This window comes from Balaenoptera acutorostrata, chromosome 4 (assembly GCF_949987535.1).
Source record: "Balaenoptera acutorostrata chromosome 4, mBalAcu1.1, whole genome shotgun sequence".
NCBI lineage: Eukaryota > Metazoa > Chordata > Mammalia > Artiodactyla > Balaenopteridae > Balaenoptera > Balaenoptera acutorostrata.
The window spans coordinates 64,168,228-64,195,958 of NC_080067.1; the positions used below are offsets into that span (position 1 = coordinate 64,168,228).

The 27,731-nt window shown below is 36.2% G+C and overlaps 1 pseudogene; it reads right to left on the minus strand.

Moving 5' to 3' along the window:
• Positions 1-27,731, minus strand: part of LOC102998512 (endothelial differentiation-related factor 1-like) — a 415,405-nt pseudogene that overhangs the window by 188,507 nt on the left and 199,167 nt on the right.

Genomic DNA, 27,731 nt, shown 5'->3' on the forward strand with positions numbered 1-27,731 from the left:
CAGAAATCTCAAAATAAGTTTCAGTGGAAAATTTCTTCATATTTCTGGATCAACACACAGTCTGAAAATCTGGAACAGTGTGACAGTGCCAACAAACAGTTGCTGCCATTTCCAAGAACTTATAATTATGATGAAAGAATTTCTAATTTTAGCAGAAATAAAGATAAAGAAAAGGAACCAACTGTGTATAGAACATACCTATGGCTGCAGCCTTCATGCTGAATAAATACATCCAAGTAAAATGTTGCAAACAGCATTATACCTCTCACAGATATGATAAAGGGAGTAGTATAGTGCCTGGTTAAGGGCTCAGGCACCAAAGTCTTGGTTTGAGTCCATTTAATCAGCTGCATAGCCTTGAACAAGTTACTTAACCTTTCTATGCCTCAATTTGTATCTGGGAATGATCATAATAATTCCAGTCTCATAAGGTTAATGTGACTATAACTTGGGTTAACATATGAAAAAAACTTAGTGCCTGGTAGTCAATAAAGTGTCTTAGTGCCTAGTATACAATAAGGACTATGTGAGGAATAAGACCTCCCAGGTTATTGTGATGACCTGATGGATTTGGAGACACAACAACCAGTGAGAAGCACTATGTATATTCAAAATCTTTTATAGCTTGAAGACTATACACATCATTCAGTCTGGTATGTCATCATCTCTCTAAAACCTAATGCATTCAGTTAAGCCTACTGAAAATAAAGGGTCAAAGGAAACTCTGTCATATAAAAATAAAACAAATTGCTTGAAAACAGCTTGTTCTGTTCCTTACACATTACCTTTTACCTTTTTGGACACTTATTTGCTTAACAAGAAAGCCCCTTTGTCACATGCCTGAATGTTCACAAACCCCAAACTTGTGAACTCTAAGTTTAGACTGCTTTATTAAGTGCTCATTGAGATGATCTTTACAGCTTTACGGGAGTTCAAATAAGATTTCCTTACAAGATCATGCCAATCCATTAAAATCTAGTGTTGCTTTCATTTAGTCATATATTTCCAGGAGATTTTGCTTTAATAACAAATCTTAGGTATGGAATGCAATGAGGTATAGGGGAGAGAACAGTAGAATCCAGCAAACTAGGCCTGAAATCTGGATATTAAGCTTTAGACCTCAGTGAATATGAGCAAGTCACTGAAGCCGTTGAAGCTTCTTTTCCACATCCAGAAAAATAGGTATAATAATTATGAAAATCAAATGTGAAAATACTTCGTAAATTGAAAATACTATGCAGATATTCAAGAATACATCCAAGTTTTGTGAGGTTCATATATATTGAGGGCCCTCTGTAAGAAAAAAATACAGTATTATGAATACAAAGTTAGATACAGAAGTAAATATTTAGAATGAGAAAAGTCACAACAAATTTTAAATATTAAGATAGTTACAAATACCACAAACATGATGAAATCAAGCAATATGGCATATTTTTATTCACTAACTGCCTGACATGTTGTTAAAATAGACGTTTCCTACATTTTTGGCTGCACACTCTTTAAACACCTCTTGAGATGATAATGGTTTTATAATTTTTCTATGGTAAGTAAAAAAAATAATTCAGACCTTCCTCTAACATGATCGATTAGGATTCTTTTTTAAAGTAACTTAAAATAGTTTCTTTTAGCTTCACAATTTGATTTTGGCAGTGTCATCTATATTTTTAAAGTTGTCATATGTGGAAAACCTTTATTAGTGTCTTTGTTGTGTGTGCTCTATGATCTCAGAGCATTTCTTGTTTTCCTGTCTAGAGTCTAACCTAACATATTCATTGACTTAGTGATACCCATTAATCAATTTATCCTAGAATTATGTTATCTTCACCAGTTTCAGTACTCATATCAAATTAAAATATTAAAATATTTTCCCAATGTTTTCAAACAATCTATTCCTCTTCATTAATTGGGTTATTAAGCAATCCAAAAGCCTATAATTCATTGCTTCTACTCAAAATTTATCCTGGAAATTATTCCTACAGTGGGATAATAACTTAATCATGTAAGAAAGTGACTGCAAGCTTCATAAATATATTACATAAAACTCAAACTAAATGTGTTCTCAACTCAACTTCCCTTTAGTTAGATCCCCAAAATAACTCTGGCCATTCCAATGCTACCTGATACTAGAAGTGTGCAGAGAGTAAGTAGGTTTGGTAAGAGATAGCAATCTTGACTGATTGTTGTTACAATATGTAATTTTTTAAAAATTTATGAAAACTTTTGAAAATGTGAACTTGGGCTTGGGCCCACTCCCAGGATTTTGGAAAGCTCCCATGCAGATGAACCTTAAGTTTCATTAGCTTCATAGCAAATCTTCCTCTGAAGATTTAATTCATTTACCCGCTAGAAAAATCTCTCTCACACCTCACTTCTTCCAACAACTTTGGAAGCAACTGATACAAATAGGCTCTGGACAAATATTTGGCGAATAAATAAAAGAGGGTGCACTACAATTAATACAATTAATGAGAATTCAATTAGTCATGTGGTGATAATGATATAGGAAGAGATTTCCAATATACTAGACAAAGCAATATGACATAATGGTAGAGCATGAGCTGTGGAGCCAGGATTCCTAACTCCATCATATAAAGGCTATGTATCTCACCCTTTTCTGTGCCTCAGTTTCCTCTTCTGAAAAGTGGAGATAATACTAGTAACCTGTCATGTAGTGTTGAAAGGATTCAATGTATTGATGCATGTAAAAGGCTTAATGAATTTTAACACACAGTAAGTATTCGACAAGTGTAGCTATTTTTGTTTTATAAACAAAAACCTTCCTTCCCTGTTTCCAAAAATGGTTTAAGGTAGCATAAACAAAACACTTCAAAAGGCTAAAATACAATTAATACCTGGGATAATCAAAATGATGTATAAACTAAAGATAAGAAAAATAATAAAACTCAGGGATGAAATGAGAAATGTCATATGAAAAAAGGTTCCTTATGGTTGATAGAAGCAGGGAGCAAATTTGGCTCTATGAACCCTGTAAAGCAGCCTACTCTGCTGAAGAACACCTTCAGGATATTGCAGCAGCAGACTTTCCACAATCTGTCCTGTGGCAAAACATGGTGGCAAAAATTATTAGTACTTAAGTTAAACATTTCTCCATCTTTTTCATCCTCTTCAGATTATACATTATGGAGAAGCATCTGAATTAGTCGAGTGTTCCTAAGGGAACTCTGCTCCTCAGTGATTGGCTAAAATTTATCAAGCAGGTGCTAACAGTGATTAGGCAGGTTGGATTGGAATGAAAGGAATAACCCATTTCTAAGGCTTGTCGTGATCCTGTAGGACCAAGTGAATAAAAGGTCACAGGACCAGAAGAAATGCAGAAAAATGGGCATCCAAACCTAACATTTCTCAACATTTTCCTTTGCAAAATAAGGATGAGAAACCTTTAAAGGTATTGTGTCTGATCAACTAGCAAGGATAAAGAGTTTTAAAATCTCATAAAGCCCTGCAGATTTTCATTGTGCTAACCCAAAGAATCTTCAAAAGCTATAACATATTTGCTTTCCAGAATTATAGTTCTCTGATCTGAAAAAGAAATTGAGGCAATTCCTAAGTTGTCTTTCTATTATTGTTGCTGTTTCAAATTCTCTTAAAAACAAGCCTCTAAATGTTTGTGCCTCCTCTAAGATAAAAATCCCCAAGTACCACTTCAAACTTGATGTGTTCTATTAGAACTTAAAAAGAACATCTAACTTCTACTTGAATTACTATTTCAGTTAAGCCTGTTAATGTAAATTATGATATTCTCTGGAGCCATATAGTTTTGCTAAGTATTATTTAGCGGCAGAAGAATATGAGCCATTCTTATAGAAACTGATCAGTTAAAACAACTTCATCATGTATGGTTTTAAATTTGCCTATAATGGAAATCAGAGTGCCAATTCTGGATTTTTTGGTTGTATTCATGGGTGTACTATGAAAATAATTTTTAAAAAATTCTCAGAGGTAGTTTTCATATCCTAACACTAAGGAAAAGTTGGTTATAGGAACCAAACTTTTAGGAGATTTCTTTGGAATTAATAACAACTGCAACCACTGAATTTTACAAGCACACCATAAGTGAAACACATCCTTAAATTAAACTTGCCTTTTTGGGAATTTTTTTTGAATTTTTAAATTGTGGTAAAATATATATAACATAAAATTAGGCATTTTAACCATTTTTAAGTGTACAATTCAGTGGCATTAATTACACTCACAATGTTGGAAAACCATCACCACTATTTCCAAAACTTTCTCATGGCCCAAAATAGAAACTCTGTAGCCATTAAGTAATAAATCTCCATTCTTCCTCTCTTCCCCAAACCCTGTTAACTTCTCATCTACTTTCTGTCTGTATGAATTTGCCTATTCTAGAAAATTTCATATAAGTGCAATCATACTATATATATATTTATCACATTTTGGTTATCCATTCATCTGCTGATGGACATCTGGGGCGTTTTTACCCTTTGGCTTTTGTTAATGTCTGCAATGAACACTGGCATACAAGTATCTGTTTTAGTTCCTTCTGTCAATTTTTTGGAGTATATACCTCAAGGTAGAATTGCTGGATCATATGGTAATTCTATGTTCAACTTTTTGAAAAACACCAAACCATTTTCCACAGTAGTTGTAACATTTTATATTTCCATCAGCATTGTACAAGGTTTTTTAATTTCTCTACGTCCTTGCCAATACTTGTTATTTTCTGTATTTTCAAAATTATTTTAATAGCCATTCTAGTGAGTATGAAGTGGTATCACAGTGTGGCTTTGATTTGCATTTCCCTAATGACTAAGATGATGTTGAGCATCTTTTTCTATGTTTATTAGCCATCTATATGTCTTCTTTGGAGAAATGTCTGTTCAAGTCTTTTGTCCATTTTTTAAATTGAGTTCTCTTTTTGTTGCTTAGTTTTAGGAGATCTTTATATATTTGGGGATCTATAACCCTTATCATACATGTGATTTGTACGTATTTTCTCCCATCCTGCAGGTTGTCTTTTAACTTTATTGATAATGTAACCCTTGCCTTTTTAAAAATGTTTACATTTTTCTCTTTGATATAAAAGAGAGTATGAAAGTATTTAAAATACTAATCATAGCAGTTACTGAGAGTGCTATAAAGAAAATGGGGCTTCCCTGGTGGCGCAGTGGTTAAGAATCTGCCTGCCAACGCAGGGGACACGGGTTTGAGCCCTGGTCTGGGAAGATCCCACATGCCACGGAGCAGCTGGGCCCGTGAGCCACAATTACTGAGCCAGCGCGTCTGGAGCCTGTGCTCCGCAACAAGAGAGGCCGTGATAGTGAGAGGCCCGCACACCGTGACGGAGAGTGGCCCCCACTTGCCACAACTAGAGAAAGCCCTCGCACAGCAATGAAGACCCAACACAGCCATAAATAAATAAATAAATAAAATTTAAAAAAAAAAGAAAATGGATTTTCCTCTCAACTGATTCATTATTCTTAATGTGGAATACATTTAATTAACCTTGCTTCTTATATGTATAAATGAAAGCTGATTTTAATTACAGCTATTTCTACAATAAAGAGGTTTTCAGAGTAAAAATGACATCAGAGGAAAAACTGAACCTTTGTTTCATTTATAGAACACAGTTCTCACCTATGCCTGAGGAATCATTTACTTTACTGGAGTTAGTATTGATTACAAGAGGATCTATTATATTAGAGGAGGGAATTGTATAAGGTTAGAGGAAAGAGAATACGTTAAATCAGGGCATTCAAGGGAATATGCATAGGCACATAATATATTGTGGAAAAAGAGAAAAGATAAAGAAATTGAGGATTATTCTCCTTCTTGTAACCATAAAAGTTAGATAAGCCAAGAACACAGTTGGAATTTACCCAAATGCACAGAACATATAACTAACACCAAAACGTGCAAGCTCTACTCCTGGATTTTTGCCATGACAATTCCTTCTCATATTATAGATATTATAAGTGAGAAAAGCCACAAGCACTTGCATTTTATAGTAACCAGGGGTGGCGCTAGCTCCATTCAAGAGAAGGAATGGGGAAAAGTTTTAAGAGAGACAAAGGATAGGACCAAAGAAGAGGCTCTTGATTATAGATAAAAGGGATTATAATGAGCCTGTGTGCTAAAGACCTTCATCTTTATTAGAAAACCTTTAATAAAATCTTTTTGTAAGCATGGAGAAAAGAATTAACCATGACGTACTGTAAATTACGTTAAGAAGACAAGTCCATAAAACAGAGAGCTGATGAAGAGTTATGAAAGTCTTCATAATATTATTCCAGAATCAAAGTCTCTTCTCAGTGAATTCTGAGAAGGTAGAAAGGCAACCAGACTTGATAGAATCACCCAGAGCTTTCAATCATCCCCCAATGCAATATACCCCCCAAAAGTGCACAGAGTGATAGTATCCTAATAGCACTGTCACTTGAAAAATAAATATAGCAGAACGTGACAATTTGCCATGGCACTTAAAATTGGAGAAGTGTTTTCTAGGGAATGAACCTTTAAAATATTCTTTTCTATATCAAATAAAGGAACAATCCCCTTAAAAAACTAAAAATAGAATTACCATATGACCCAGCAATCCCACTACTGGGCATATACCCAGAGAAACCGTAATTCAAAAAGACACATGCACCCCAATGTTCATTGCAGCTCTATTTACAATAGCCAGGTCATGGAAGCAACCTAAATGCCCATCGACGGATAAAGAAGATGTGGTACATATATACAATGGAATATTACTCAGCCATAAAAAGGAACGAAATTGGGTCATTTGTAGAGACGTGGATGCATCTAGAGACTGTCACACAGAGTGAAGTAAGTCAGAAAGAGAAAAACAAATATCATATATTAACGCATATATGTGGAACCTAGAAAATGGTATAGATGAACTGGTTTGCAGAGCAGAAATTGAGACACAGATGTAGAGAGCAAACGTATGGACACCAAGGGGGGAAAGCAGTGGGGGGGGGAGGTGTGTGTGCTGAATTGGGTGATTGGGATTGACATGTATACACTGATGTGTATAAAATGGATGACTAATAAGAACCTGCTGTATAAAAAAATAAATAAAATTAAATTTAAAAAAACAAACAATATTCAATGGGGAATTCCCTGGCAGTCCAGTGGTTAGGACTCCATGCTTTTGCTGCTGAGGGCCTGGGGCTCAATCCCTGGTCGGGGAACTAATATCCTGCAAGCCTTCTGGCTTGGCAAAAAAAAAAAAATTTTTTAATTTAAAAAAATTTAAAAAATAAAGGAACAATCCCTCTTAAATAATTCTCTAAAAAAGATATAAGGCATCTATCAAATTATGTTCCAGCTAAAGGTAGGATAAGAAATCATAAATATCTAACATTTTATTTTTCGGGGGTCCTGAGAGCAAAAGCACATGCACACAAATGGCAAATATACTCATGATAAAAACTTTGCATGGTTAAAAAAATACAGCTAACTCAAAGAAAGTGGAAGGAGATGTTATGGATACTAGCAGGGTCTAAACCCAGCTAATCCAGTCAAAATGTCTTGTTACAAGTATATGTGGCAAGTAAGCATGTCATCTTAAATAACATATATCCTAATATCTTCCAGAATACATGAATTTTCTTTTTTTTTACTGAAGTATAGCTGATTTACAATGTTGTGTTAGGTTCAGGTGTACAGCAAAGTGATTCAGTTTTATATATATATATATATATATATATATATACACACACATATAGGTATATATATATTTATATATATATTACACATATAGGTATATATAGGTATATATACATATATATACACATATAGGTATATATACCTATACACATATAGGTATATATATTTATATATATATACACTTATATATAATAAGTGTGTATATATATATATATATATATATATAAGATAGGTATATATAAATATATACTTATTTTTTCAGATTCTTTTCCCTTATAGGTTATTACAAAATACTGAGTATTGTTCCCTGTGCTACAGAGTAGGTCCTTGTGGGTTATCGATTTCATATACAGTAGTGTGTATATGTTAATCCCAAACTCCTAATTTTTCCCTCCCCTCTCTTTCCCCTTTGGTAACTATAAGTTTGTTTTCTATGTCTGTGGGTCTATTTTTGTTTTGTATATAGGTTCATTTGTATCATTTTTTTAAGATTCCACATATAAGCGATATCATATGACATTTGTCTTTTTCTGTCTGGCTTACTTCACTTAGTATGATAATCTCTAGGTCCATCCATGTTGCTGTTCAAGTATGTGTGTATGTGGCAATTACGCATGTCATCTTAAATAACAAATCCCCCAATATATCCCAGAATACATGAATTTTCAAGTCTTGATCTATGAGAAGAATTGTGTGCCTTTTCACACAATTGTGTAGTCACCAATAAAATATAGGATAAACACAGCAACTCAATTAAAATGTCATGCTTTACTGGCACAAAAACAGAAACATAGGTCAATGGAACAAGATAGAAAGCCCAGAGATAAACCCACGCACCTATGGTCAACTAATCTATGACAAAGGAGGCAAAGATAAACAATGGAGAAAAGACAGTCTCTTCAATAAGCGGTGCTGGGAAAACTGGACAGCTACGTGTAAAAGAATGAAATTAGAATACTCCCTAAAACCATACACAAAAATAAACTCAAAATGGATTCAAGACCTAAATGTAAGACTGGACACTATAACACTCTTAGAGGAAAACATAGGAAGAACACTCTTTGACATATATCACAGCAAGATTTTTTTTGATCCACCTCCTAGAATAATGGAAATAAAAACAAAAATAAACAAATGGGACCTAATGAAACTTCAAAGCTTTTGCATAGCAAAGGAAACCATAAACAAGACGAAAAGACAACCCTCAGAATGGGAGAAAATATTTGCAAACGAATCAACAGACAAAGGATTAATCTCCAAAATATATAAACAGCTCATTCAGCTCAATATTAAAGAAACAAACAACCCAATCCAAAAATGGGCAGAAGACCTAAATAGACATTTCTCCAAAGAAGACATACAGATGGCCAAGAAGCACATGAAGAGATGCTCAACATCACTAATTATTAGAGAAATGCAAATCAAAACTACAGTGAGGCATCACCTCACGCCAGTTAGAATGGGCATCATCAGAAAATCTACAAACAACAAATGCTGGAGACGGTGTGGAGAAAAGGGAACCCTCTTGCACTGTTGGTGGGAATGTAAACTGATACAGCCACTATGGAGAACAATATGGAGGTTCCTTAAAAAACTAAAAATAGAATTACCATATGATCCAGCAATCCCAGTACTGGGCATATACCCAGACAAAACCATAATTCAAAAAGACACATGCACCCCAATGTTCACTGCAGCACTATTTACAATAGCCAGGTCATGGAAGCAATCTAAATGCCCATCAACAGATGACTGGATAAAGAAGATGTAGTACATATATACAATGGAATATTACTCGGCCATAAAAAGGAACGAAATTGAGTCATTTGTTGAGACGTGGATGGATCTAGAGACTGTCATACAGAGTGAAGTAAGTCAGAAAGAGAAAAACAAATATCATATATTAACGTATGTATGTGGAACCTAGAAAAATGGTACACATGAACCGGTTTGCAGGGCATAAGTTGAGGCACAGATGTAGAGAACAAATGTATGGACACCAAGGGGGGAAAACCACGGTGGGGTGGGGATGGTGGTGTGCTGAATTGGGCGATTGGGATTGACATGTATACACTGATGTGTATAAAATTGATGACTGATAAAAAAAAATGTCATGCTTGAGTGTATATGTATGAGCATGTGTGTATGTGATTAAATATGGCCATTCTCTCCGGCACCCCAACACTGCAGTATGCATACAGCCCCAGGGCTCATTTTGTGTTTACTGGATATTGTTGCTTACTTAATGTTGTTGCTCTGAGATGATGGGGAAAGACTACATCCTTGTGAGCAACTGGTGAGTCTCTCTCCCCCCTGAAAAGCAGTGAAACTAGTTCTGAGACAAGCTGATTTTTGGAAGACATTATCTCTAGGTCCCACATTTCTCATTTCAACTTGAAGGAGCTAAATCAAGATTAAGGACAGTCCTAGATGCTGGAGAAGAAATTTCTAATGACACTATGAGACAAAGACTAGTCAAAAACACTATGGAGAAGGTCACAGGCTGAAGGGAGATAAGAAGCCAGATTTATGAGCCAGGTTATCGAATCACACATTACCAGTTCTATCTCTTTCCCTTGTGTTTTCCCATGTGTTTGGTAAACCTATTTTCAAATGTTACTTTCTGGTCTACACAAAAATTCAAGCTCCATGCAGGTAGGGGTGTTTGTCTGCTTTATTGATTGCCTCATTCCCCTATGCTTAGAACAGTGCCAGGAGTACACTGGGCAATTGACAAATATTTAATGAAGAATGACTGTGTTCATCATGTTACTGGGAAATTAGGGACTGTTTCTATAGTCATACTTTGATCCATATTTTAGGGAAATAACATTCCTGAAACCAGAGAGTGGGGGCAGCACTACTGGTGAGAAAACTTTAAGGGGAAACGCAATCTGGGGGGTAGGAATGGCTGTAAAATAACTCCATTCCTCCTTCTGTGGGGGTTGTTCTTCAATTGCCAGCCTAGAAGTAGGTGGTTTTGATTTAAGGCAGCTTTGTGTTTGGAGGCAAGGTGAGAGCAGCAAGTGAGTGAGCCCTTAGAGCTGCATTATATAGTATAATCAGTAATACAGGTCGGAAAAAAACTGGGGAGGAGAGCAGGGAAGCAGTTTAACTACAGTCTGTGTGGGACTCAGGAGGCCTTAGATCTGTTTCCAGTCCTAATCTAGCTTCTAGTGGGAAGTAAAGAGGCACGATGTTAGGCCCTTCACATATGCCTTCTCATTTAATCCCACAGTAACTCTTTAAAGATAAATGACATAGCACTTCACTAAAAGGAACACTGATGCTGAGAGAGATTAAATAGCTTCTTTAGGTGGGAGAGCTAGAGAATAATTAAGCCTGGATTCAAACTTGGATCTGTTCAATTTCAGGGTCTACTTTTGTTACTCCAGGACTCAATATCTTCAGTCTGCCTAACTCCCAAATCTTACACTCTGAACATTTTTGCCCTTTATTGCACTGATATAATAGCAAAATAATTGCTTCAACATAGGAATGCGCTGTCTCTAAATTATTATTTTGTGTTTGTGTAAGGGATATGGGTATGAACCTCTGCACCAAGGAAAAGTACTGCTTGTGATAAAAGATTAGAAAACAAAACCAAAAATAGACTGTCCAGAGAAGTAAAGAGGTTGCTTTCAATGTCAAGTTTAATTCGGAGTGATAACTTCATTAACAAACTGTTTCTTTGTTATGTGGTTTCTAAAATGTTTTCGCATAAATTTGGCCTTAGGGGAAAAAAAAACCAGAGAGATTCTCCACGTATCTTTAAATGCCTTTGCTAGCCTGTGGAAGATATTTCCTGTGTTGATCAAAGATGCCTTCTAGGTAGAGCAGCATGTCTTGGGGCTAACTGCTTCTTCCTATGACTGTATTCTTGGGATGCTGCTGATTAATACAAGAAAATTCTACCATGTGAATCATTAAAACAGGGAGGACTTTGTATAATCTTCCCGTGGGTCCTCTTTTCATAGTTCATTTGTTTTCACCCAATCTGTTTCTTCTCTATGCATGGCTCCTATGCCCTATTTTCCTTCTTTTTCTTTTTCCCCTATCCTCTATTTTCATGTACTTTAATAACAGAGGAAGTATTTGGGGCACTGAATTTTAAGGATTTTGAAAGATAAAGCAATTGGGTATGTAATAACAGTGGAATATCATGAGTAATTGTTGGCTCTAGAATAAAAATGAAGTTCTAAAAAAGCTGAGTTGAAAAAGCCTCTCATAATTAATATGAAGAATTTAATTTGGCTCTGGATTTGACTCTGTCTCTAGTTGTCCAGTACTCATGAAAATAAATTTGAGGGTGGGTGGTTGGTTGACACATTTATTGAGGACCTTCTATGTACGAGACGCTGTGCTAGGAAGTACTTTACACATGCTAACTAGTCATTTCTTACAACAGCTCTGTGAAGTAGTTACTTTTATACTCATTTTATACCTGAGGAAACTGAGCCTTGGAGAGATTAAATAATCTGCCTCAAATTACACTACTAGAATTTGTTGGAGGTAAGATATGAACCTTGGTGAATCAGGCTCTAAACTTTTGCTTTTTATTTCCATAGGGAAAGACATTATTTTAATTAAATGCATCTTTGAATGTTGTCATCAATAATTATATGTTGAGCAAGGTGTCTTCTGAAAATAGCATACTAGTCTTCCTATGTACAACAGAAAAATATAACTAGAAGTCATTTTCTAGTAGCTCATTCTCTCTCTGCTTTTGTTCTTTTTTTCAATTGTACTAAGTTGTATTTCCTTTTAAAAATTGTGAAATGTATACAGAAGTGTGTATAAAATGAATATGTATAGTTTAAAGGATCATAACACAATGTATAATCATATATCCAGATTAAGAAAAAGAACTTTACCAGCACATCAGGAGTCCTTTGTAAGCCCTTCCTTAATCATAATCTTCTCTTTCCCCTATAAATGTTACCATTCTCTTCTATGTTATCATTCCTTTGTGTTTATCATTTTGGCACCCATGTATATATCCTTGAACATATTTTATTGTACTTTGAACATTAATCACAAGAATAAATCCAGCTCATAGGAAAAGTCAGTATTGCCACAATTAGAACAAGGTTCCCAGGGAAAGATAAACCGAACAGTTTCTGGGGCATAATCTGACTTCAGCTTCCCCAAAAGTTTACAGGGACCTCTAGGGAAATCAGTAGATAAGGTGATAGATGAATGTGGAAAATATAGAGTTCATCACAGTTGGTTATCTGGCAGACTTGAAGTATATCCAGGGACAGGACAAATGGGAAAAGTTAGCTCTGTATTTTCTACTTCAAGATCACCACTGTCTACCTTCAGTTCTCAGGAGCATATCTAAGAAAAACATTTCTGTGGAGCAACTCAGGTGATCATACCTGACCCAGGCAGCAGTTTGGAAGGGAAAGTAGAAATTTCCCCAGCACATGGTCTGGACAAGATAAGCACAGAATGCTCACTTGGACATTCTGTCCTAGGTTTAAAAGAAGGTATAGTGGTATTAGAGCAGACATTTCAGTTTCTGCCCACCACAGGGGAGACAGAGTTTGGAATTTGAGTCCTGCCAAGTTATAAAGGCTTGGAAGCTCCTTGGGTTTTCTACTAATACCCCAGAATGGCCATCTCTTAGGAATACAAATTAAGCTCCAAAACTAAAATATTTTCCCTAAAATTAAGGGCAAAATCTAAATATATTTTTATGAAGAAAGCATAAAGCCAAATCTCTATTAATTCAAGTTAGCTGTTACTGGAACAACAATCTTGGAAGATATCAAAATTCATTGTCTTTTATAACATATCATCTATAAAATACAGTATACAATCAAAAATATCTAGACATGTGAATAAACAGAAAAATGTGACACACAGACCAAAGAAAAATCAGTCAATAAAAAGAGACCCACAGAAAACCCAGAAGTTGTAATTAGCAGATAAGGGCTTTAAAATAACTATGATTATTATGTTAATACATATAAATGAAAAAATTACTGTAGTGGGAAAAGAACTGGGGAATTTCAGGACAGATTGGGGAAAATTCTAGAACTGAAAAATACAATATATAAAATAAAAAAAGGAAAGATTAATGGTAAATTGCACACAACAGAAGAAAAGATCAGTGAACTTGAGCATGGGCCAGTAGAAGTCATCCAAAGAGAAGCACAAAGAGCAGGAGAAACAACAACAAGCCTCAGTGACATGTGAGGCATATCAAGCCATCTAAAATATATGAAACTAGACTCTCAGAAAGCAAGGAGAGTGAAAAGAGGGCAGAAAAATATTTGAAGAAATACTGACTAAAAATAATCAAATATTTGATCAAAGACAGCAAACCACCAACCCAACAAGTTTGGCAAATCTCAAGCAAGATACCGCATCCATTTGAAGTAGATGTCCGTCTTTTGCAAAATTTTTTATAAAAGATGTGAACAATTGTCTTATTCAATATCTTTATCATACAGATGTATAAGAAAAATAGTTCTAAAAATTTACTGTCAAGAAAAAAATGAATATATATTTCGATTGTCAGATTGATTACTTCCAACCCAAACACTTTCACGTTTTTTGTTTTGTCAGGAAACTTGAAGGCGGATATAATGGATACTTGTAGCAAGTAAGTTATTGTTATCCATATCCTCCTTCTAAAAGCTCTTCTTGTTTTTAGTTCCCCCCCTCCCATATTTCATGTGTGTTTTATGTCAGAGAGACTTCATAGCAGGTGGATTTTGGAGTTGACTAGACTTAGATAGGAATGAAATCCTTAGCCTTCTTCACTCTGACTTGATTCCACTGTGCCTAAATTTCCTAATCTGTAACATGAAGGTAATAAGAATACTCCTATTACCTACCTTACCGCATTGTTGGAGCATTAAATTATAAAATGGATGTAGAGCCCACACATCCTGGTACAGAGTGGGATCTCAGTTAATATTGGCTATGGTTATTTAGTCAGTTCAAATGATGTTTGGGAGTAGCTGTCACATAAAATATAAATTAACAACAATAATGTTCATTCTAGTACAAAGCAAACATTTATCTAAAGACACAGTAATATGGGGAATTATGAAATTAATGAGAGATTCTTGATTCTTGTCTCTGGAATAAATACTGGACCAACATATGTGATGGCCTGAAATGATCTACTAAATTTCTGGGCGATGGGAACCATGCATACAGTAAACAAAGCATTTGTTCATGGAACAATGCATAGACATTAACATAAACAGACTTCAGACATCTTTGGTTAAACCCCTTCATTTTACCTCTAAAGAAATATATAATTTTGTGTATTTTTGAGGCACTGAATCTTTAAACTTCATAATTTTTGTTATTTCCTAGAGTTGCACAGTACTTCTTGTGGACCCTTAGTCCCCAGCGCCCAACTCACTGGTTTTGAAAAATCACTAAAGCTGAAGGAAGTATCTGTAAAATGGGAATAATAGCATCTTCCCTGCCTACCTCACAAGTTATGAGAATTAAACTGTGAAATATTTTAGGAAAAATATATATACAAATGGGAAACTGTTACTTTCATTATTTTTCTCTGTAGCATTTCTTTTTATCAAACAAAATCTTGGTATTGATCTTCTTAGATAATAAGAGAATTCCCATTATACAAAATATAAACTATTTACTTGGTTTCATTTTTAAAGGAAGAAAAATAATAAGAACCTGCTGTATAAAAAAATAAATTAAATAAAATTCAAAAAAAAGAGTATATACCAAAATTTTAAAAATTAATTAATTAATTAAATAAAGGAAGAAAAGCAGGGAAAAAAAGACTATCATAGAATATATTTTACCTATTTTTTAATATAGTAATATAATATAAATTTGAAACAACTACTATTTAAAGTCTGGGTATGAGGAAAAGTGCAAATAATAGATACAACATTTGCCCTTTCACTAGAATAAAGATATGTTTTCTGGTGCCCAGAAAAACTAGTAAATGATAATAGCTCTGTTATGATCAAAAGAAACCAAGCAGATACCAATGATTCCATTGTGATGAGAGCTTTTAGTTCTCTTTCCACATATAAATGGATTGATTCTTGGTCCATACTCTTTATTTCTACCATTTCAATAGCCTCTTATACCCGCAATGAACAGCACTGTGTGATATTAGAAGAGAAGAGACGGATTAGCTTAGTTTCAGACATAAGCATTTTCTGGGCAAGTGTTTGCCAAAACAAATATAAACCATCTTTTTTTAAGTGTCAATTGCTATAAGTTATTTGTTATATTTTAGAGATGCCCTTTATAATTCACATTACTGTTTTGAAGCCCCCAGTGATTCCACAATGCCTATAACAAGAAATCTAGTCTCCTTAGTATGATATGTGAAACCCAATGTCTGGCCTTCTTCTCAGCTTTCCCAGCTTCAACATCCTGCATGTATTTTGTGTTTTCGCCAGAGTTAACTGTTAAAGTTCCTCAAACAGCATACTATTCCATGCTTTCCTGTCTTTGAACATAGTCTTCTCATTGCCCAGAATGCCTTTCCCATCTCCCACACCCACCCACGCTAACATCCACTTACCAAACTTTTACTCATTCTTCCAGACCCAACCCACACTTTTATCCATTGTGAAGCCTTCCCTGATGTGTCAGAAAAGATAACTTTCTCCTCTGAGCCACCTTGATACCTTGGACAGAACATCCTTGTATTATTGCTCTCAACACATTGTATTGTAATAACTTTTCACATGACTGTTTCCTTTTTCTAGACCTGAAACTCCTTAGGACAAGAAAATGTATTATTTGCATTGGTTTCTCAGTGCTTAGCCAGTGCATTGCATAGAGTAAGTCCACAGTAAGTATTTGTTGAATACATAGTAAATGAAATTTTTTAAATATCACTTATCCTCACCAGAGCCCTGGGATGTCAGTAACTCATGGTCACTGCTGTGGAACAGGTAGAGAGAGCAGTGGCCCTACTAACACACCAACATAAAAAAAGTCCTCTTATACAAGGCCTAAAGGTCTAGTGGATGGGTACTATGATCATGGCTGGCATGACTCATTGAGTAATTTAATATGTTAAAGTAACTGCTGTTTACTCCCCTTCAAGTTTGATTATTTGTTAAGAAGTCTGTGCATATGCTGCAGACATATTTTTCTTTTCTCCACTATTAAGAGGCTACCAGCAGCCTGAGGTAAAGTTCCCTCTTCCTCCCGGAACATAGATCACACTATACGGGCATTGCTTCTTCACTATTCCATTTCCCTGCTGCCTGTGATCTCTTGAGGAAAAGAACTATGCCATTTTCATCTTTGTATCCCCAGCACTAACCACAGTGCCATATTCAGTGGACTCTAATGAAAAAAAAAGAAAAAAAAAAAAGGTAGTAGAAGGAAGAAGTAGCAGGAAAGAGGAAGAAGGGAAAGGGAAGAGAAAGCAGTCATTCCTACTTGTTAAAGTAAGAATTTTAAACATTATTCCAATTTTTCAGATAAGGAAGCAAAAGAAAAAAGAAGTGTCCAAGACTACCCATGGACTGATTTACTGGTCAGGGTGAGACAAGAACTCTATTATCCTGTCTTAGAGTCCAGGGGGCATATAATCTGGCATCTGGAAAGGAGCAGGCACCCACAAGTTGATATTTCCCTCTCCCTTTCCATTGAGACTCTCTGCCCTTTGATAAAAACAGCTGTGTGTCAGCATTTTTTTCTAATTACTCATGAATAAAACCAGTGTTTTGCTGAGTATACTCAGAGGACTTCAAAAGAAATACCTTATTCACAGTATCCTTTTAAATTATTTACCGGTTTTCTTCCTCTTCCTCCATTTCAAAATTCTATCCTTGACTGCTAATGTAGAGGACAGGAGTGTTATAAAATTAATAAGCTAAAAATCATGAGAGGTCAGTGGAATATATTTCCACTAAAGCAATTTATAGGAAATGAAACATAGGTTACCTTCTTTCTTTGCCTATTACTCTTTTTAAGAGTTATGAAATTTCATTTTTAAGTTATTGAAGAACATTGAAATTATGTTTCAACAATACCCAGAGACCACATTTTCTTCCCAGAACATTTGCCCACAACGTCCACATCCCATTTTACACCCTAGAAAAATATCCCTTCTCTGGGTTCCCATAGCCTCCTCCAACAAACACATTTACTACACTGTAAATCATCTTTTAACTCATTGATTTTTTTTCCCACTGGTTTTTGAGCCCCTTGAGAACAGGGAAATATAGGCACTATAAAATATTTGTTTGAATCAATGTGGGCTGTATGTAAATATTTAATTTTTTGAATTTTGTGATAAAAGTACATTCTCATTGTACCATGTCTTCTCTGTGACCCTAATTTCCTCCTGAACTGCAGCTCTCTTACATTACAGGCTATGAATGCATTAGGAACATGAGTTCAAGAGTGAGTTGGCAGTAACTTGTATTAGAGTTGGATGATTCCAATCATTTAAGTCTACTTTGAAACATACAACACCTAGTATGTAAGGTTTCATCAAGTAAGAACATATCTTAGTGCTCCCTGTTCTAGTGAATTTTGATAAAATAAAAAATCGGCAGTAGCCCAGTTTATACCAAGTTCAAAATTAAGAAAGTAAAATGTAAGATGATGACAATAGATAACTATTATATTTACCAGCCCAGGACCTACTTGATTTCCATTTGGAGAACTGCTTCCCAACTCTGGGATCATATGATTTTCTCAGGTTGGCCCTATCTCTGTGCTTCAAGGGGTTTTATGGGACTATATGAACCAGGCCCAGGAATCAACAAATAGCCATGGTGGTTAGTTCAGTGAGGAGCTTGGGACCTTAGTTAATGCAAACACAGCCAATCGTGGGAAGTGTATTAGAATAATTGTGAAAGAAAAGCTCTCTTCTTGCAGAGGTTGCTAAGAGGATGGCATATGCATCTGAAAATGCTGGCCATTACTGAAAGAAGGAAGGGCTTGCCTAAAATGGAGCCAACAGTGAGTAAGACTGAGAGTAGTAATGACATTGCTTGAACCCTTGGATATAGACTTACATGACTTTTCAGTAATGGAAGCCAACAAACTTCCCTTTTTGCTTGAGCTATTTATGATTCTACAACGGCAATCTGAAGAGTAATAGCTAACAAAGTTATAGCTTTGTCATAATTTATGAAATAAATTGAATAGTATTAAATCCCATCAGCCCAAATTTCTGGTCAGCTGCTAAATATTACTTCACTCTATTTTTCCTGAATATATTTCATTTATTGTAAGTCTGAAAACCACTAATACATGTCCACTATTCATAACCCCAACTCTAAAATACTGCCCTGTCCAACTAGAAATAATCCTTCATTTACCTTAACCCTTAAAGAACCTTATCTCTAGGAAAAGAAAAAATACTTTCAATTTTCCAAGTATTTATATCGTTGTCTTATTTGGATGAAATCAGTGTGACTCAGCCAAGTTTTAATTATCCACTTGAATCATTTCTTGAATGATAAATAGATGGAATATTAGACTGCTTATTTCAATTAGCTTGTACTGGAATTACCAAATCAAAACTTTTAAATCAAAATTTATTTCAATCTCGTCATTGTATTAGCATTGTAATTACTCATTCTCATACTTAATAATTTTAGTTTTACTTGTAACTCAAATGTACTTTCATTGTCTGTATATGAGTTGCTTTGAACTTATTTATGTGTCCATGAATAGTTTGTGATTTCCCAAAATACCCATGGGAAACAACTAAAAACAATTGCATCTGCATTGTTTTATCTAGCTTTTATACATTTCCTATCTTGGTGAACAAATGTGGATTTTAGTATTTGGGTTTATGTATACTACAGCTAGATCACATGAAAGGTAAATCTTAGAATGAAAATCCCTTAAAATGTGTTTCATCTACATACATAATTAGCTTCACTATATAAATCCAGGGTCATTTCCAGCAACCCCCTTCCTCAAATCTTATACTCTAAAAACACTAAAACACTTGCATTCCCTAAAACATACCATGTATTTTTATGTCTTCTTGCCTTTGGACATGTTTTTCCTTCTATTTGGAATAACCTTCTATCTTTTGCTGATCTATCTTTCAAGCCTTAATTTAACTATTATCTTCTCAATGAAACCTCCCAGACACACCTGTACTGTCCAAGGCAAAACTGATCATTCCTTCCTCTCTGCTAGCACTGCACCTATCCATGGCTCTATTATTATACTCGTCACTATTGAATTATCTGTTTGTCTCCTCAAACAAAATATGAACTCTCTGAAGGAAGTGGACCAGATCCAATAGATCATTGTATACCCAGAGGCTAGAATGTACCTGGTAATATAGTAAATACTTTATGTTTGACAAATGAAAAAAATACATTAATTCATGTAGATAGCAAAATTGATTTATGTTTGATTCATTCAACAATCATCTAATTTTAGTAAAATGTCTTTTATATTAATCAATGTCCTAATTTTATCAATATTTTATAGAAAATTTTAAATACAAAAATGAGATCCCTGAGCAACTTTTTAAAGTAAAGTTTTGGATTTCAATGGCAGAGTTTTAACTAAAATCCATTAGTTAAGGTTCTAATTGAGAATGGTTTTGGTTTTTTTTTTTTTTTGCTGGAAAATTTAAATGGTATTAAGAAGTAATATGCAGAGTGAAATGAGTCAGAAAGAGAAAAACAAATACCATATGCTAACACATATATATGGAATCTAAAAAAAAAAAAAGAAGTAGTACGGGTGGTATGCAGATAATATAAAAAGATCAAGCATAGTTTCCAAAAACAATGAACATATAAGACATACTAGTGGCATAAGAAATTCTTTCAGCTTGTAGAAAGATACAAATAACATCTCACACTGAAAAGATAAAATAATAAACAATACATATGTTGAGACACTGCTGCTAGAAAAATGGCATACTTGCAGTTCTCATTTTAAAGGCCACAAAAATAGAAGATTCTCAGAGTCAAAAGACATTGAAATAGAAAATGTAAAAATTTCACCAATTACATAGATGACTGAATCAAGAGATAAATGTTCTGACCTGTCCACAATCCACGATCCATAAGGCAGCCCCCATAGAAACATAGAAGCAATGTTTCCAGCTTCCTATTCCATGGAAAGAATTGAAGTGTTAGATTTACCATGTTTTCCTTCTGATTCTATATGATTCAGAAACATTTATGATGCCCTTGTCATTGAGTAAATGCTTACAACTAGGAAGAATGGACCATTCTGTTATTTTAAAATAGTTTTTTCCATATATTTTGTAAAGAAACAAATTTCTTGGAGTTAAGGCAATGTTTACACTTGACAACAATAGTAAACTATGCCAATAACATGTGGCTGACTTAGTATAGTATGCAATAAAGGAGCAGGGTACCATCGTCCAATGCCATAGTTTTCTGATTATTAGGATCATCTATGGCACATTTTTCTGTCTTGTATCTAGTTGGCCATGGCATGTCTCTAGAATTCAGCCTTTTTCTAATTAGTCATTCATGTTGTTCAGCTAACTGTGTTTAAAATAGAAACAATTACAGATTCGAGAGAAAGAGAAAATAGAATAGGAAGAAAGTTTATTTCAGTTTAAAACTTTTCCAAGTGTGCATATAGCTTTGTCTAATGGCAGAAGCAATCTCAATCAGAAACATTATTTCTTTCTTTGTTCATTAATTTAGGCGATATTCATTTAGCATAGCCATGAGGTGGACATTGTCCTGTGTTTGTAAGGGAAAAGGAAATGATAAAGAACATGGCTTCACATACAAAGAGGAGTTGCTCTATGCAAACATTAATACTAAAAACTACCACATATCACCAATAGATACTATAGGCTAAATTTTTTTATACATTATATTTAATTTTAATTACAATCCTATAATTTATTAATTGTTGTGCCCTCATCAACTTGATTTTTTAATTTAAAATGTCAATAGAAAGTTTTTTGTTTTGTTTTTTTAACATCTTTTTTGGAGTATAATTGCTTTACGATGGTGTGCTAGTTTCTGCTTTATAACAAAGTGAATCAGCTATATATATACATATATCCTCATATCTCCTCCCTCTTGCATCTCCCTCCCACCTCCCTATTCCACCCTTCTAGGTGGTCACAAAGCACTGAGCTGATCTCCCTGTGCTATGTGGCTGCTTCCCACTAGCTATCTATTTTACAGTTGGTAGTATATATATGTCCATGCCACTCTCTCACTTCGTCCAGGCTTACCCTTCCCCCTCCCCCTGTCCTCAAGTCCATTCTCTATGTCTGCATCTTTATTCCTGTCCTGCCCCTAGGTTCTTCAGCACCTTTTTTTTTTTTTTTTTTTTTTAGATTCCATATATATGTGTTAACACATGGTATTTGTTTTCCTCTTTCTGACTTACTTCACTCTGTATGACAGACTCTAGGTCCATCCACCTCACTACAAATAATTCAATTTCATTTCTTTTTATGGCTGAGTAATAATTCTATTGTATATATGTGCCACATCTTCTTTTTTTTTTTTTTTTTTAAAGGATTTTCTTATTTATTTATTTATTTATTTATTTATTTATTTATTTTTGGCTGTGTTGGGTCTTCGGTTCGTGCGAGGGCTTTCTCCAGTTGCGGCAAGCGGGGGCCACTCTTCATCGCGGTGCGGGGACCGCTCTTCATCGCGGTGCGCGGGCCTTTCTCTCTCGCGGCCCCTCCCGTCGCGGGGCACAGGCTCCAGACGCGCAGGCTCAGCAATTGTGGCTCACGGGCCCAGCTGCTCCGCGGCACGTGGGATCTTCCCAGACCAGGGCTCGAACCCGTGTCCCCTGCATTAGCAGGCAGATTCTCAACCACTGCGCCACCAGGGAAGCCCGCCACATCTTCTTTATCCATTCATCTGTCGATGGACACGTAGGTTGCTTCCATGTCCTGGCTATTGTAAATAGAGCTGCAATGAACATTGTGGTACATGACTCTTTTTGGATTATGGTTTTCTCAGGGTATATGCCCAGTAGTGGGATTGCTGGGTCGTATGGTAGTTCTTAAAATGTCAATAGAAAGTTTTTAAAAGGATGGTAATTGATTAGGTAGAACACATGTCTAACAAACAGAGAAAAACACAAAGAGATGAAATCCATGAAGGAAAAGTAAAAGACTTGGAGGACAGATCTAGGAGACCTAAGAGTATGAAAAATCAGAGTTCCACCAGAGCAAAAGGAGGCAGTTAATTCTACCCTTTACAATTACAAAGTAAACAAAAAGGCATAGAAACCTCTATGAGGTTAAAATTAATTATCTTGGGAAAAAGTTGGCCTCCAAGTGAAACCATGCAACTCAGATGGGACGTGAACCCACGCCTTTTAATTGAGATCACACACCTGCTCTCAGGACTTAATGAAGCTCAGGTTCTTGATGTGTCGTCGCAGAGAGAATTCAGTGAGAGACAAAATAATAGATAAGAATTGGATGTATTTAGAGAGAAACACACTCCACAGACAGAGTGTGGGCCATCTCAGAAGGTGAGAGGCACTGAAATAGAGTGTGGTTAGTTTTTATGGGCTGGGTAATTTCATAGGCTAATGAGTGGGAGGATTGTTCCAATTATTTCAGGGAAGGGGTGGGGATTTCCAGGAATTGGGCCACTGCCCACTTTCTGACCTTTTATGGTTGGCTTCAGAACTATAATGGTGCTGGTGGGTGTGTCATTTAGCTAACGTATTACAATGAGCATATGAGGCTCAAGGTCTGCTGGAAATCGAATCTTCCACCATCTTGGACCCAGTTGGTTCTAACCAGTTTTTGTCATGTCCTATGGCTATGTCATGCTTTTAAAGGTTGCACTCTGCCCACTTCCCTCCTGTTTCACAAGGATTAACGGGAGTTTATAAGCTGAACCAATATTTCAAGCTGAAAAACCAGAATGTACAGAGAAAACAGAAGAGGATTTTCTGTTTATGTTTGAGGAGTGGTGAGCAGCCCAGTGTGACTACAACACAGGGTGCATGGGGAGTGACAAAATATGAAGTTGCCAAGTCAGTTCATTAGGGTTTCTTGTGCTAAGGAATATGAATTGTAGCCTACAGGCAAGTAGTTCTCAAACTTCAGTATAACATTCTAGGAGTGCTTATTACAACTCAGATTCTTAGAATCTAGCCCCATGTGACCCAGGAATCTGCATTTTAATACTCAGGTGATACTGATATTTAGAAACAATGCAGTAAACTCAGGGAAATCATCAAAGATTTGTAATTAGTATGATGATATTATCACACTTGTGCTTTAGGTGACTATCTCTGGCATCACTATAGAGATTGGATTCGAATTGTAGACTGGGAGTGAGAGATTGGGTTAGGATATTCTGAAGCCATTACCTAAGTGTAGTTGAAAGGTAATGAAAGGCTGAGTTAGGGAACCAGCAGCGGAGAGAGACAATGAGAGAAGTTTAAAACATATCGGAAGTTAAATGAGCAAGATGGTTGATCAATTGAAAGTTGGTAAAAGGCAGGAAGGAAAGAAAAAAAAATGAGAAAAACAAAAACAAAGATCCCATTCTCATAGGACAAGATTGGGTATTCTGAGGCCATTGTAATGAGTAACCACCCAAACAGGAATTAAAACCATTAATCAGAAGATAAAAACTTCCTTTGTGAAAAAATTTCTGAGAGTCAGCCAATCAATCTGAACCAAGAAACCATGTTTCTACAGCTGACTTCAATCCACTTCTACTCCTGAAAGTCTTCTAAAACCTGAAATCCATGCCTCCCCAAAGTCTGTCAATTTATCCCCATGGGAATCATCTCCTACTTCAATCTGCTGCTGGATTTGAACTAATCAGAGAGAGAGAAAAGCAGAAGACAGAGAAGGAGGGCATCCAAGGCTTTCCTGATCACAAATCTCACCTCCACTCCAACTCTCTTTTTACTTTTCTTGCAAAAATAATAATAAAAATAAGGAGGTGGTGGGGTTTCCAAAAACAAAAATTGTAACCTTCAACAATTGGGGGAAGGCAAAAATCCCATCCACCGCAACTCTCAGTTCAAAAGTAAAGTTGTGGGAGGATTAACCAAGATGGCGGAGTAGAAGGACGTGCTCTCACTCCCTCTTGCGAGAGCACCAGAATCACAACTGGCTGCTGGACAATCATTGACAGGAAGACCCTGGACTTCACCAAGGAGGACACCCCACGTCCAAGGACAGAGGAGAAGCCACAGTGAGACGGTAGGAGGGGCGCAATCAGAGTAAAATCAAATCCCATAACTGCTGGGTGGGTGACTCACAGACTGGCGAACACTTATACCACAGAAGTCCACCCACTGGAGTGAAGGTTCTGAGCCCCACCTCAGGCTTCCCAACCTGGGGGTCCGGCAAAGGGAGGAGGAATTCCTAGAGAATCAGACTTTGAAGTCTAGTGGGAATTGATTGCAGGACTGTGACAGGACTGGGGGAAACAGAGACCCCACTCTTGGAGGGCACACACAAAGTAATGTGTGCATCAGGACCCAGGGGAAGGAGCAGTGACCCTGGGGGAGACTGAACCAGACGTACCTGCTGGTGTTGGGGGGTCTCCTGCAGAGGCGAGTGGTGGCTCTGTTTCACCGTGGGGATAAGGACACTGGCAGCAGAGGTCCTGGGAAGTTCTCCTTGGCGTGAGCCCTCCCAGAGTCTGCCATTAACCCCACCAAAGAGCACGGGTAGGCTCCAGTGTTGGGTTGCCTCAGGCAAAACAACCAACAGGGAGGGAACCCAGCCCCACCCATCAACAGTCAAGTGGATTAAGGTTTTACTGGGCTCTGATCGCCACAGCAACAGGGAGGGAACCCAGCCCCACCCATCAACAGTCAAGTGGATTAAGGTTTTACTGAGCTCTGACCGCCACAGCAACAGTCAGCTCTACCCACCACCAGAGCCTCCCATCAAGCCTCTTAGATAGCCTCAACCACCAGAGGGCAGACAACAGAAGCAAGAAAAACTACAATCCTGCAGCCTGTGGACCAAAAACCACAGTTACAGAAAGAAAGAGAAGATGAAAAGGCAGAGGGCTATGTACCAGATGAAGGAACAAGAAAAAACCCCAGAAAAACAACTAAATGAAGTGGAGATAGGCAACCTTCCAGAAAAAGAATTCAGAATAATGATAGTGAAGATGATCCAGGACCTCGGAATAAGAATGGAGGCAAAGATTGAGAAGATGCAAGAAATGATTAACAAAGACCTAGAAGAATTAAAGAACAAACAAACAGAGATGACCAATACAATAACTGAAATGAAAACTACACTAGAAGGAATCAATAGCAGAATAACTGAGGCAGAAGAACGGATAAGTGACCTGGAAGACAGAATGGTGGAATTCACTGCTGCGGAACAGACTAAAGAAAAAAGAATAAAAAGAAATGAAGACAACCTAAGAGACCTCTGGGACAACATTAAACGCAACAACATTCGCATTATAGGGGTCCCAGAAGGAGAAGAGAGAGAGAAAGGACCAGAGAAAATATTTGAAGAGATTATAGTCGAAAACTTCCCTAACATGGGAAAGGAAATAGCCACCCAAGTCCAGGAAGCGCAGAGAGTCCCATACAGAATAAACCCAAGGAGAAACACGCCGAGACACATAGTAATCAAAGTGGCAAAAATTAAAGACAAAGAAAAATTATTGAAAGCAGCAAGGGAAAAACGACAAATAACATACAAGGGAACCCCCAAAAGGTTAACAGCTGATTTCTCAGCAGAAACGCTGCAAGCCAGAAGGGAGTGGCATGATATACTTAAAGTGATGAAAGGGAAGAACCTACAACCAAGATTACTCTACCCAGCAAGGATCTCATTTAGATTTGATGGAGAAATCAAAAGCTTTACAGACAAGCAAAAGCTAAGAGAATTCAGCACCACCAAACCAGCTCTACAACAAATGCTAAAGGAACTTCTCTAAGTGGGAAACACAAGAGAAGAAAAGGACCTACAAAAACAAACCCAAAACAATTAAGAAAATGGTCATAGGAACATACATATCGATAATTACCTTAAACGTGAATGGATTAAATGCCCCAACCAAAAGACATAGACTGGCTGAATGGATACAAAAACAAGACCCATATATATGCTGTCTACAAGAGACCCACTTCAGACCTAGGGACACATACAGACTGAAAGTGAGGGGATGGAAAAAGATATTCCATGCAAATGGAAATCAAAAGAAAGCTGGAGTAGCTATACTCATATCAGATAAAATAGACTTTAAAATAAAGAATGTTACAAGAGACAAGGAAGGACACTACATAATGATCCAGGGATCAATCCAAGAAGAAGATATAACAATTATAAATATATATGCACCCAACATAGGAGCACCTCAATACATAAGGCAACTGCTAACAGCTATAAAAGAGGAAATCGACAGTAACACAATAATAGTGGGGGACTTTAACACCTCACTTACACCAATGGACAGATCATCCAAAATGAAAATAAATAAGGAAACAGAAGCTTTAAATGACACAATAGACCAGATAGATTTAATTGATATATATAGGACATTCCATCCAAAAATGGCAGATTACACGTTCTTCTCAAGTGCACACGGAACATTCTCCAGGATAGATCACATCTTGGGTCACAAATCAAGCCTCAGTAAATTTAAGAAAATTGAAATCATATCAAGCATCTTTTCTGACCACAACGCTATGAGATTAGAAATGAATTACAGGGAAAAAAACGTAAAAAAGACAAACACATGGAGGCTAAACAATACGTTACTAAATAACCAAGAGATCACTGAAGAAATCAAACAGGAAATAAAAAAATACCTAGAGACAAATGACAATGAAAACACGACGACCCAAAACCTATGGGATGCAGCAAAAGCGGTTCTAAGAGGGAAGTTTATAGCTATACAAGCCTACCTAAAGAAACAAGAAAAATCTCAAGTAAACAATCTAACTTTACACCTAAAGAAACTAGAGAAAGAAGAACAAACAAAACCCAAAGTTAGCAGAAGGAAAGAAATCATAAAGATCAGAGCAGAAATAAATGAAATAGAAACAAAGAAAACAATAGCAAAGATCAATAAAACTAAAAGTTGGTTCTTTGAGAAGATAAACAAAATTGATAAGCCATTAGCCAGACTCATCAAGAA